Source organism: Erpetoichthys calabaricus, chromosome 6 (assembly GCF_900747795.2).
Source record: "Erpetoichthys calabaricus chromosome 6, fErpCal1.3, whole genome shotgun sequence".
Classification (NCBI taxonomy): domain Eukaryota; kingdom Metazoa; phylum Chordata; class Cladistia; order Polypteriformes; family Polypteridae; genus Erpetoichthys; species Erpetoichthys calabaricus.
Window position 1 is genome coordinate 169,918,942 of NC_041399.2, and position 11,546 is coordinate 169,930,487.

Below are 11,546 nucleotides of genomic sequence, written 5' to 3' on the forward strand. Positions count from 1 at the left end.
TCAATTGAAGGAAAAAGAATGCATTGCATGCATAAGTCACATTTTATGTTGAAAAAATGAAATGCACAAATATATGAATATGCAAGTGACAGGCAACAATAAAGATAAACCATTAAGATCATGCAGTGACAGAGTCAAAAACACATACAGTAACTTTATATTGTTCAAATAGTTTTACTGGCAGCTTTGCTGAAATAATGTGCTTATTTCAAGACATTTTTAATTCTTTCCTTACAATATCATGTTCTAACTTTTAATTTCTGTAAACACACACACTCAGAGAGACACACACCAACACAACCACACAATTTAATTTAATTGCATATAAAAAATCCCCAGAATTAATTTAAACCTGTGTCTCATTTTCATTATCTTCTGCCTCAGAACTTTTTGCAGTGGCATGCTGCTAAACCGTAGGCTAATTTAATTTAATCAAACACCAAAGTGATCTTGATTAATGTAAGGTGCTTTGTCAAATAAATGTAATTGATTTAGTTTAACATTTTGCTGCTCTGTGACAAAACTCCTCTGCCAGTGTGGTTCCAGAACTGGGCTCTTATGGCTATAACATTTGTGGATCTACAGGGATTATCCATGTCTCTACCCAATTTAAGAATTTTATGACAGGAGGAATACTTAACAAGGATCCATTATTTACGGTAATTAATTTCAAAGAAAATTTTTGTGAATGGTTCCCGATGAGCATAAGTGTATTCGACTAAAACATGTAAATGATGAACAGCATGTTTGCCATCAGCCTTTTCTAGTAATATATTTAATTACCTCCAATATGTTTGCAATTGTATTGCCTGCTAATACAACAGTAATAAACATTAACAAACTAATTAATAATTTAGTCATAAACATATTACAGTTGTATAATATATTTAAAAACAGGCAAAGCTTTTCAGATTATCTAGTTGTATACGTTTTTTTGGGGAATTAATTGATCCTAGAATCTCATTGAGGCACGCCATAACTAATAGTAGGCACCAGCTTTCAGTGCTTTTTGTGAGGAGTTTGTGCCTACTGTCTGTGCTTGGGATTTTTCCCCTTCATCCTACGGAGACATTCATGGTGGGTTGTCAGCTTTAAATTGACCTTGTATAAGTGTGATCATGGGTGTGTGAATGAACCATGTGCAAGACTTGTCTCTTTATTAGAATTATTATTATGTGCTGTACTCTTCAGTATGTCATTTATAGTAAAAAAAAAAAGAAACAGTGAAATAAGCAGCTGGCATCCTAACATAACATAATATCTTTAAATCCTGAATAATTTAACATGATTCAAAATGCAGTGCCAGATTTGGTGTTCTACCCGCCTAGGATGACATATGTCAGTCCTATCTTCAAATCACAACACTGACATCCTATAGTGGCACATATTAAGTTTGAAACCTTGATGCTTGACTACAGAATAGTCAATGGGTCAGCACCTATATATATGGAGACACTTTTGAGGCCCTATGCTTCTTCTCTCCCACTCTGGTCTGCTGTTGAATGGCGTCAGGATATGCTACCTTTGCATGGAATCAAATCACAGTCCAGACTCTTTTCATGTGTAGGCTGCCCATCTACATTCCAAATTCTGACTCCCTCAATGTCAGTTTCTGTCTAACTGATACTAAGTTTAAGATTTTGTGATCCAGAAATTGTAACCAGCTTGTATTTTGTTCTCAGTTCTTTACTTGTGGTGATCAATTGTGTACCATCATCTGGTAAACCATGTTTACTTAATTATGTTGACCTCTTTGTAAGCTCACTTTGAATAAAAGAATCTGCTAAGCAAATAAATGTAAAGGTATTTCAGAATTTTGGGTGCCGAAGGCTGAAAGCATAAAGCGCATAGCAGTAACTAACACTGGTGAGGCAGTAGTCCATTGCAGCTTACACCGATTCAAAAACCAACCAGCAGTCAACCACAGAGTCAAACTAGAGTTGTCAAATATATAAATACATACCTACATCTGCCTCAAACAACTTAAATAATACACACAAGAAATATTTGGTTGTTCTTTATGTGTGATTTAATGCCTCGTGCAGAAATAAATCATCCTAAGCACAAAACAAAAGTACTGTATCGGAAGGGGGTCTTGATAAATCAACACAAAAAGGCACCACAACTACTATACCACATTAAGGCTGTATTAGCAACCCCCTCATTTTGAGTTAATTTCTGTAAACCTAACTCAGTGCTTCAGGTTTAAATCAGATGTCCAGATTGTGGACACTTTCCAAAATTTTGAACACTGACTGTGCATTGGAAATCAGTTATTAAAACATGGCTTATAGTAGGGAACTTGTATTGGTTAAAACAATAATGCAAAAGCAGAAACTAAAAGGATTTGTTTAAAGAGCAGGTTTGTTATTTGTGGTACCGCACACACGTGAAAAGTATTCTCAGGGCTAGTGTACCAATTGTAATTCCACCCCAGGTTAAGTGGTGGAGCTGTTATTTACATCTCCTTTTTCATCTGCAGACCAGAAGCTCCAAGAGTTCCGAACCCATGAGGTAATTTCCGGTTCCTTGTCAAACCCTGCTTCTTCTGATCTAGAAGCTAACAGCAAGCTCATTTGCCAGTCTGATTCAAGAGATTTGTGTCTAAAAAGACATCCTTTAACTTCAATGTGCAATTTTGTTGCTAAGTTGTTTTTGTGCACAAAAATATACAAGTACGTGGCTTACCAGCTGGTACCCCAACTCTTTCCCTTGGTTTTGTCTTTTCATTACAGTGGTTAATCCATGTCTTCTTTTAGCTCTTCAACTGCAACTGATTTAGATAACATATAGAGCATTGTGAGATACATAAATTGGCATATTTCCTTAAATAATTAAGGAAAAATTATACAGAATAAAACTGTCTTTTAGACTTAGAAAAACAGTAGGTGTCATAGAGTTGAGAATTTTTTAGACAAGCTGTTGAAGTTTCCTGGAGTACACATACTTCAGATCTCAAATTCCTTTTAAAGTATAAGTGCATGTTCATTGATGTTTTGAAGCAGTGGGAATTGTACTTTGAAAACAGGATTGAGCAGCTAATTGGTGGTCATGAACCTCCTCTAAGGACTCAAATGACTTCGATACACAAAGATAAATCAGTTGTGCTTTAGAGATCTGTGGGAATCACACTACAAACGTGGCTAAGCAGCATAATGTTTATTGTTCTGCTTTCTGTTTATGCCTATAGCAGCTTCTAAACTAATAAGTATTCTTTAGACAATAGCCTACCAATTGCTGCAACGTCTTTATCATCTAAGGGGTCACTTTAATGATTACGATTTTTTCCTGATTACATAGTAACATAGTGGAACACTTTCATACTTGCTTTATCCAATTCAAGGCTGAAGGAAGCCAGAGCCTATTCCACTAGTAATAGGTTTAAAGGAGGAACCAGCATTGCACAGGTCACTGTTATTTAATTATTTAGCATAGGGTACTTCAATACAATATATCAAGTGCATACATGCAATAAAGGTAACATAAAAGTATATAATGCAATGTTTACAGTTTAGCTCATTATTGTACATCACTTAATTCTCCTAATGTTGCACACCCAGGTCTTGCAACTATTCAATTAGTTCTGGAGTTGGAATGTTCAGAGCATTCTTGTCTCCACAATAAGAGCTTATAGGGCACTCAGAGGCTATGTGGTAGATAACATGTTGCCCTGTTCCACTGTTGCATACCCCATTTCACCCCAGAATCTGCACAACACCCATGGTTTGTTCTGATGTGATTTCAATCACACCAGAGACCTCATTCAGATCAAAGCCATATGGATTTTGGTCCTGTTTTATTAAGTGCCATTCCAGAGGGGCTTTTGTCAACCATTCATCCTATCAAGTTAGATTAAGACCATAATTGGATGTCATCTCTGTCAACTTTCTGGATACTGGTGGGTGTATTGAGACTAGTCTTGGCTGCTGGGTTTTGAAATTCTTGATATCTATATGAATTGATATACAGTAATCCTCGCCTTTCGCGGCTTCACTCCATCGCGGATTTTATATGTAAGTATATTTAAATATATATCGCGGATTTTTTGCTGGTTCACGGATTTCTGCGGACAATGGATCTTTTAATTTCTGGTACATGCTTCCTCAGTTGGTTTGCCCAGTTGATTTCATACAAGGGACGCTATTGGCAGATGGCTGAGAAGCTACCCAACTTACTTTTCTCCCTCTCTCTCTTGCGCTGAGTTTCTCTGATCCTGACGTAGGGGGATTGAGCAGGGGGGCTGTTCGCAAACCTAGACTATATGGACGCTCGTCTAAAAAGGCTGAAAGATTATCTTCACGTTGCTACCTTCTGTGCAAGCTGCATTCTGAAGGACATGCTGCATGGTGCTTCGCATACTTCAAAGCTCAAAGGGCACGTATTGATTTTTGACTTTGTTTTTATCTGTCTCTCTCTCTCTCTCTCTCTCTCTCTCTCTCTCTCTCTCTCTCTCTCTCTCTCTCTCTCTCTCTCCCTGCTCCTGATGGAGGGGGTGTGAGCTGCCGCCTTCAACAGCTTTGTGCCGCGGTGGTTCGCATACTTAAAAGCCAAACAGTGTATTGATTTGTTTGCTTTTCTTTATCTCTCTGACATCTGCTCCTGACGCAAACTCCTTTGAACAGGAAGATATGTTTGCATTCTTTTAATTGTGAGACGGAACTGTCATCTCTGTCTTGTCATGGAGCACAGTTTAAACTTTTGAAAAAGAGACAAATGTTTGTTTGCAGTGTTTGAATAATGTTCCTGTCTCTCTACAACCTCCTGTGTTTCTGCACAAATCTGTGACCCAAGCATGACAATATAAAAATAACCATATAAACATATGGTTTCTACTTCGCGGATTTTCTTATTTCGCGGGTGGCTCTGGAACGCAACCCCCGCGATGGAGGAGGGATTACTGTATACTTAGGAATCTATTTGTTACATACTTGTACCGATGCAATTTGTCTTCTATGATAGAGAGAAGCGCTGTTACTCACTGTAGGCAGCTAGGGGTGGATGGTACTGTGCCAGTGATCATCATTTTTCTTCTTGAAACCTTTACTGATCAACTTTATGGTGTCCCCTGTCACCTGTTCAGTCTGTCCCTAAGGGTTCAGAAAGTGCAGCTGCTGTGGAAAACATCCTGCATTGTTCCTGTTCCAAATAAGGCAGGTACGTCTTCACCTACTGACTACAGAGAAGTGGCACTTACATCTCATATCATGAAGGCCTTCGGGAGATTGGTCCTAGACTATATGAGTCCTCTTGTGGTAGACAATCTGGACCCACTGCAGTTTTCCTATCAGACAAAGATTGGAGTGGAGGATGCAATTATCTATCTGCTCCACAAGGCTTAGTCTCACCTGGACAAAGTTGGCAGCATTGTGAGGATTATGTTATTTGATTTTGCCAGAGCATTCAATACCATCCAGCCTTTCCTGTTAAGGGGAATGCAAGTGGATGAACCTATGGTGTCCTGGATAATAGACTATCTTTTGGGAAGACTCAAGAATTGTGTTTCTCATACAGTTGTGAGCAACAGAGTAGTACCACAAGAAACAGCCCTGTCTCCTTTTCTCTTTACTCTGTAAATCTCAGACTATAAATATAACATCAGATCTTGTCACTTGTAGAAATTCTCAGATGTACTAATGGGGTGTATTGATAAATAGGATGAGCCAGAGTATAGGAGTCAGATAGAGAACTTTGTTTCCTGTGTAAGAGACGGCCAGCAACTCAACCTGGCCGTGATGCCACTGAGATGGAAGTATGGGGGAAGGCAGTTTTTCAAGGACACTGTCTCCCCTAACACTAGATGGTAGCTTCCCTAGACTGCAGTGGTGCCCTGGATTCCCACAGGGAACATTCCCATGGGACATGGAGTTCAGCAACACATCCCTGCTGCATACCGTGGGTGCCACCAGGGGACGCTGTAGGAAGATGGTGGGAGAATAAATTCTCACCTATCCTGGAAGTACTAATGGATTACAACAACGGAAGCCTCAAAGTACTTCCGGGCTGATTTAAAACCTGAATTCTCCGTCTGACCCAGAAGTGCTGGCAAATCACATGGGAGAAAGAACAAAAGCACTTCTGGGTCAAGAACTATATAAAGGACTGCTGAAGACCCAGCATGTGAGCCAAAGGAGGGTGAAGGTGGACAAAGCTTGCTGGGAGGTGTGGAGGAGAAATATAGAGAAAGAATTGTGAACTGTGTTGGGTTCATTTAATTGTTTATTGTGGCTGTGGTGCTTGGAGAGCACTGTGCAAGAAGAAAATAATTTTAAAAATCTTCTTGGTGCTTTTAACCTGTGTCCTGAGTGTCTGTCTGTTTGGTTTAAAGTGGCAACAGCAAGCCCCAGCGTCCACACTTGGTGCAAAGAGAATTGTCTGCATCTTAACAGCAGCTAAATGAAGGAATTGGTTATTGACTTTCACTGCAGGAATCAGCCTCTTTAGCAACCCTCCTACAAGTACTTGAGGGTCCACATTAATGGCAGATTGGACTGGTCTCAGAACACAGAGGAACTATAAAGGACAGGGTAGAGCAGGCTCTTTTTCCTTAGGAGACTGCTTTCTTTTAATGTGGGAAGTGACATCCTTCACATCTTCTACAACACTAAGATGGCCGGTGCGATTTTCTATGCTGTGATGTGCTGGGCTGGTAACATCACTTGAAGTGAGTCCCACGGAATCAGCAAGCTAATTAAAAGGGCAAGCTCAGAGACAGGATGCACTATGAACCTACTGGAGGTCGAAGCAAAGGTAAGAATGGAAACAAAACTGAAAGCCATTACGAACAACGTTGCATATCCTCTCTTTAACTCAGTAACCCTGAGGACTTTTAGCCAACAAGCTATTCAGCAGAAATGTGTCAGGAAACGCTGCTGGGGCTCCTTTATACCAACAGCAACATCTGCATAGTGCATCAGTGTGACTCTGATAGCCAAGTCATGTTTCCTTTTTTTTAATTTCCTCACTTTTTAGACATTCTGGTGTGTGTTCACACCATAGTGAGGAGGTATACATTTTTATTTATCTATCTATTCATGTATTTATTTATTTAGAGAGCTTCTGTCTTCTTCTTTCGGCTGCTCCGTTAGGGGTTGTGACAGCAGATCATCTATCGCCATATCTTCTGTCAAATATATCTTGATCTGTTACACCCATCACCTGCATGTCCTCTCTCAATGCATCCATTAACCTTCTCTTAGGCCTTCCTCTTTTCCTCTTGCCTTCTTCTCCACTCCTTGGGCATTGTCTTGCTTTGCAAGATTCCATTAAGCAATCTGGTTAAAAAATCCACTGCCATCTCTCCTAAACACCTCCATGCTTCCACAGGTATGTCATCTGGACCAACAGCCTTTCCATTCTTACTCCTCTTCATAGCTGTCCTTACTTCCTCCTTGCTAATCCGCTGCACTTCCTGATTCACTATTTCCACATCATCCAACCTTCTCTCTCTCTCTCTCTCTCTCATTCTCTTCATTCATCAGCCTCTCTGTCTGCTTAATTGTGCATTAATATTCTTGACATGTGCACTGTTACAGTATTCCATGTTGAAGCTCAATACTCAGCTGCAGAGACTTCTAGGCCTAGGCCTGCAGAGCATAAAACACTAGAGGAGGCTCCCTGTGAGGTAGCTGTCAAATTCTGTATAATATTGTTTAATTTCACTGCTGTTCAGGTGGGGTGCTGTCAAAAAGATTAGTGCCCTGTCAAGTATTTCCCAGAGATATTTCGGGTTGTCGTCATGAAGCAGAACCTTGTTGAAATTTATTGCCAGCTTTCTGCTAGCTAGTTTGTTATTGAGATTTAAGCAACATACTTCAGACTCCATTTTTTAAAATAATTTAAAATTAAAATGTCTTTCTCTAAAGTATCCTCTGTGACTGAGATGGACTGGTGCTGAGTGGCCAATGATCAGTCATTGGCGTATCCAGATTTTCTACTGCTAGTAAGAGGTATATCGCTTAGATATCGATGGAAGTAGAGGTACTAGAGCACATCCTTCAGTTATGCCACTGTTTAGTTTAAACTGTTTTCTCTTCAAGCCATTCAAGTGAACTATAAGCGGGAGACAATGGATGGATGGATGGATGAATGGAATGATTTTTAATAGCTTGTATATGTAGCCCTTTTCGCAAACCATATGATATGCTACTGCAAAATCTGTAAATACTACTGATGTTTTGAGCTTATTTTGAAAACCGCTGTCAAAGAATGTGGTCAAAGCAAGAACCTGGTCTTCACAGCTGCAATCAGGTCTATGGTTTCTACTGTGCTTTAATAAGACAGTGAAAACTGATTTCACTGAAAGCATAATACTGATATATTAACTTATTGACAATGTAGTAGATTGGAGGAGGAGATTGGGAGCATAAGCTGATTACCGTACCAACCACATGACAAACCACCCGGAGTGGGATCCGAGTACAGCCGTGCAAAGGGTGACACCTCAGTTTTTTGGTTTTTTTTACAGAGGCTGGAGTGCCAAACCTGCCACCAACCCACAAGTTTTCCCTGTAAGTTGGAGGTTGCAAATTAATGTCATACCCAGTATGGAGCAATTGCAGGTTAAGGGCCTTGCTCAACGGCCCAATGGTGTGGACTTCTGCCATTTATGGGATTCAATGTCCATATTCCTAGCCTCAGGGCCACCACTCCACTCTACAGTACATTGGATCAAATGAAAAGAACTGCATTCTTTTTTGGATTTTGTTTATTATTGTGTACGGCAATGTAATTGGAAATGTATTGTGTGAAGAAGAAGCCATTCTGAGTATTTGTAGCAATTTAATTTTGTAATATTGTAATGGTACTGGACAAGTTACATCAGTCAGGGATATAATACCCATAGTATTAGCTGATATTCTATCACCAGTGGCAGAAACATCAAGCCTGCAATGTCACAAATAGAATTCCATCTCTATGACAAGGGCGGGCAGACCTTTTAAAGACAGCAAGCCACCTAAAAGAGCCATGAACAGAGCAATAGATCTATTCTGGCACTCTGTGCCGGCGCTACAATATGCTTAACTTCAGTGCACTCTGTGCCGGCGCTACAATATGCTTAACTTCAGTGTTAAATTTGTGCCTAAATTGTACTGTATATGCGGTTACTCTTAAAAGTTAATTTAACACTCTAAGAGTTCATTCAGCACTGAAAATTACCCTTATTTTTGAGTGATATTTAGTATTTTGAACACTTATAATAAGTAAAACCCACTCTTACCAGTTGCATTACATCCTGGTATAGCACCTGATCATCTCATGACCACAAAATACTATAGAGGGCAGGTTTACATCATCTCCCTCCTGAAATCAAACCTACAAACTCATGTTGACCAGCTCTCGTGGTACACAGAAAACAAAGCAGCTTAGCCTGTGGAGATAAATAAGTCTTCTCTTAGTCAATAAAGGCCCTCATTCTCTTCTTCAGTGGGGGTTGCTCGTGTCACTACCCTGTTTTTGTGACAGGTTCTCTCCTTAACTGTTACATGATGTAATCTTTCTTTAATAACTTTCTCAGGAGGCTTCAGCATTGAAGAAATTGGATTCCTGCAGTTATTACTCTTGTATTAAATTGACTCCACAGCAGGAAGATTTAAAGTTAATCTTTCTAAATTTCTAAAAAAGAGCATCTGTCATTATGATATTATTAGCTTGAGCACTGCTTGTCTCTGCTGCACTGCTTTAATGCTAGTTAGAAATCTCAAAGTATAATAAACCTTTGAAATAGATTTATTTATCAATTAAAGATTGAAATATTTATTTCTAAAAAAATTAGATGTTCATTTTGATCAACCAATAAAAAAGAAACTGAATTGTTCTGTCATATATTTTGAGCTATTTCTGTCCAATAAGAAACAGGGCAAAACCTATTCTTTTAATGCTATAAGATGCGTTACTTTAAGGTGATAGTGAAGTACACAAATCTGTGTTCTTAGATCCACCTAATCTAGTTCAGGAATGCTTTGGGGGCAAAGCCAATTATAGCAGAACTGGGCTGGAAACAGTACTGGTCAAGGTTTAATTCCATCGCAGTGCCTACACATGAACACTCATAATGGGTCAATCCGGAATTGTCAAATAACCTAATATGCACATCTTTGGGGATTTTGAGGGAAAACTAACACTAACAGATACACATTTTCTATAAAAAGTATTCATGCCCTTGGAGGTTTTCTCACTTTATTTTTATATATTGAATCATAGGTGACAAGGCTATGAACAAGGATAGTAGTTGTATGAGGAGTGAGGGAGGGGCGATTACGATTAATGTTATGCAGGAGGAAATATGTAGACCGGGAGATATTATTGATGTGGGTCTGAAAAGATAGAGTGCTGTCAAGGATGACACCCAGACTCGTAACCTGTGGGGAAGGGGAAACAGAGGAATTATCAATAACAAATGAAAAATTATCAGTTTTGGATAATGTTGATTTTGTACCAATGACAAGAACCTCAGTTTTGTCACTATTTAATTTAAGAAAATTTGAAGAAAACCAGGATTTAATTTCTGTTATGCAGTCAATAGGTTTGCTAGTGAGGTAAAGCTGAGTGTCATCAGCATAACAGTGGAAGTTAATGTTATATTTATGAATTGCCAAGGAGGTAAATAATGAAGAGGAGGGGCCGCAGGACAAAGCCCTGGGGCACACCTGAAGTAACAGCGGTGGGTTGGGATGTGAAAGTTTTAAACTGAATGAACTAAATGCGGCCTAAGAGATAGGATCTAAACCAATTTAGTGGAGTGTGGGTAATGCCATTTGAAGATAATCTATTGAGAAGAGTAGTGTGACAGTGTCAAATTCCGCACTCAGATCAAGAAGGATGAGAATAGTAATTAAACCAGAATCAGCTGCTATAAGGAGGTTGTTAGTAATTTTGATAAGTGCCGTTTCTGTACTATGGAGGGGGCGAAAACCAGACTGGCACTGTTCATACAGATTATTTTGAGATAAATGAGAATGAAGTTGAATAGCCACTAATTTTTCAAGAATTTTGTAAAGCTGTTCATGATTGTGAACAGATTTTTTCAAGCCCAGCCACAAATCTTCTTTTTTAAATAATTTTATTATAAAAAAATAACATTCTATACAATCAAGTCTAACTCATACAACAAAGGTAACATTACATACAATCAAGTCAAACTTAACAAAACAGAAGCCATCCACAAAATTTCAATTAACCTGATTTTGTATCCACATTTTCTCCAATCTTGGACACTGGAGCCTGTAACTCCTTCAGAGTTCTCTTGCCTGTCTCCCTCATTAGACTTCTTCTTTGCTCAATCACTCAGTTTTGGTGGGCGCACTGCTTTAGGCAGATTTACAGCTGTGCCATTCTCTTTCCATACCATAATGACTGATTTAACTACTCCAAAGGATATTCAGTGATTTGGATATTTTCTTGTCTCAATCCCCTGACTTGTGCTTTTCAATCACCTGTTGACTGAGTTACTTAGAGTTTCTTTTGTCTTCTTTGTGTAAGTTAGACCATGATACTGACTGAGCTACAAGATCAAACTTCCAGAATAGGTGCATTTTTACTGCAATTAA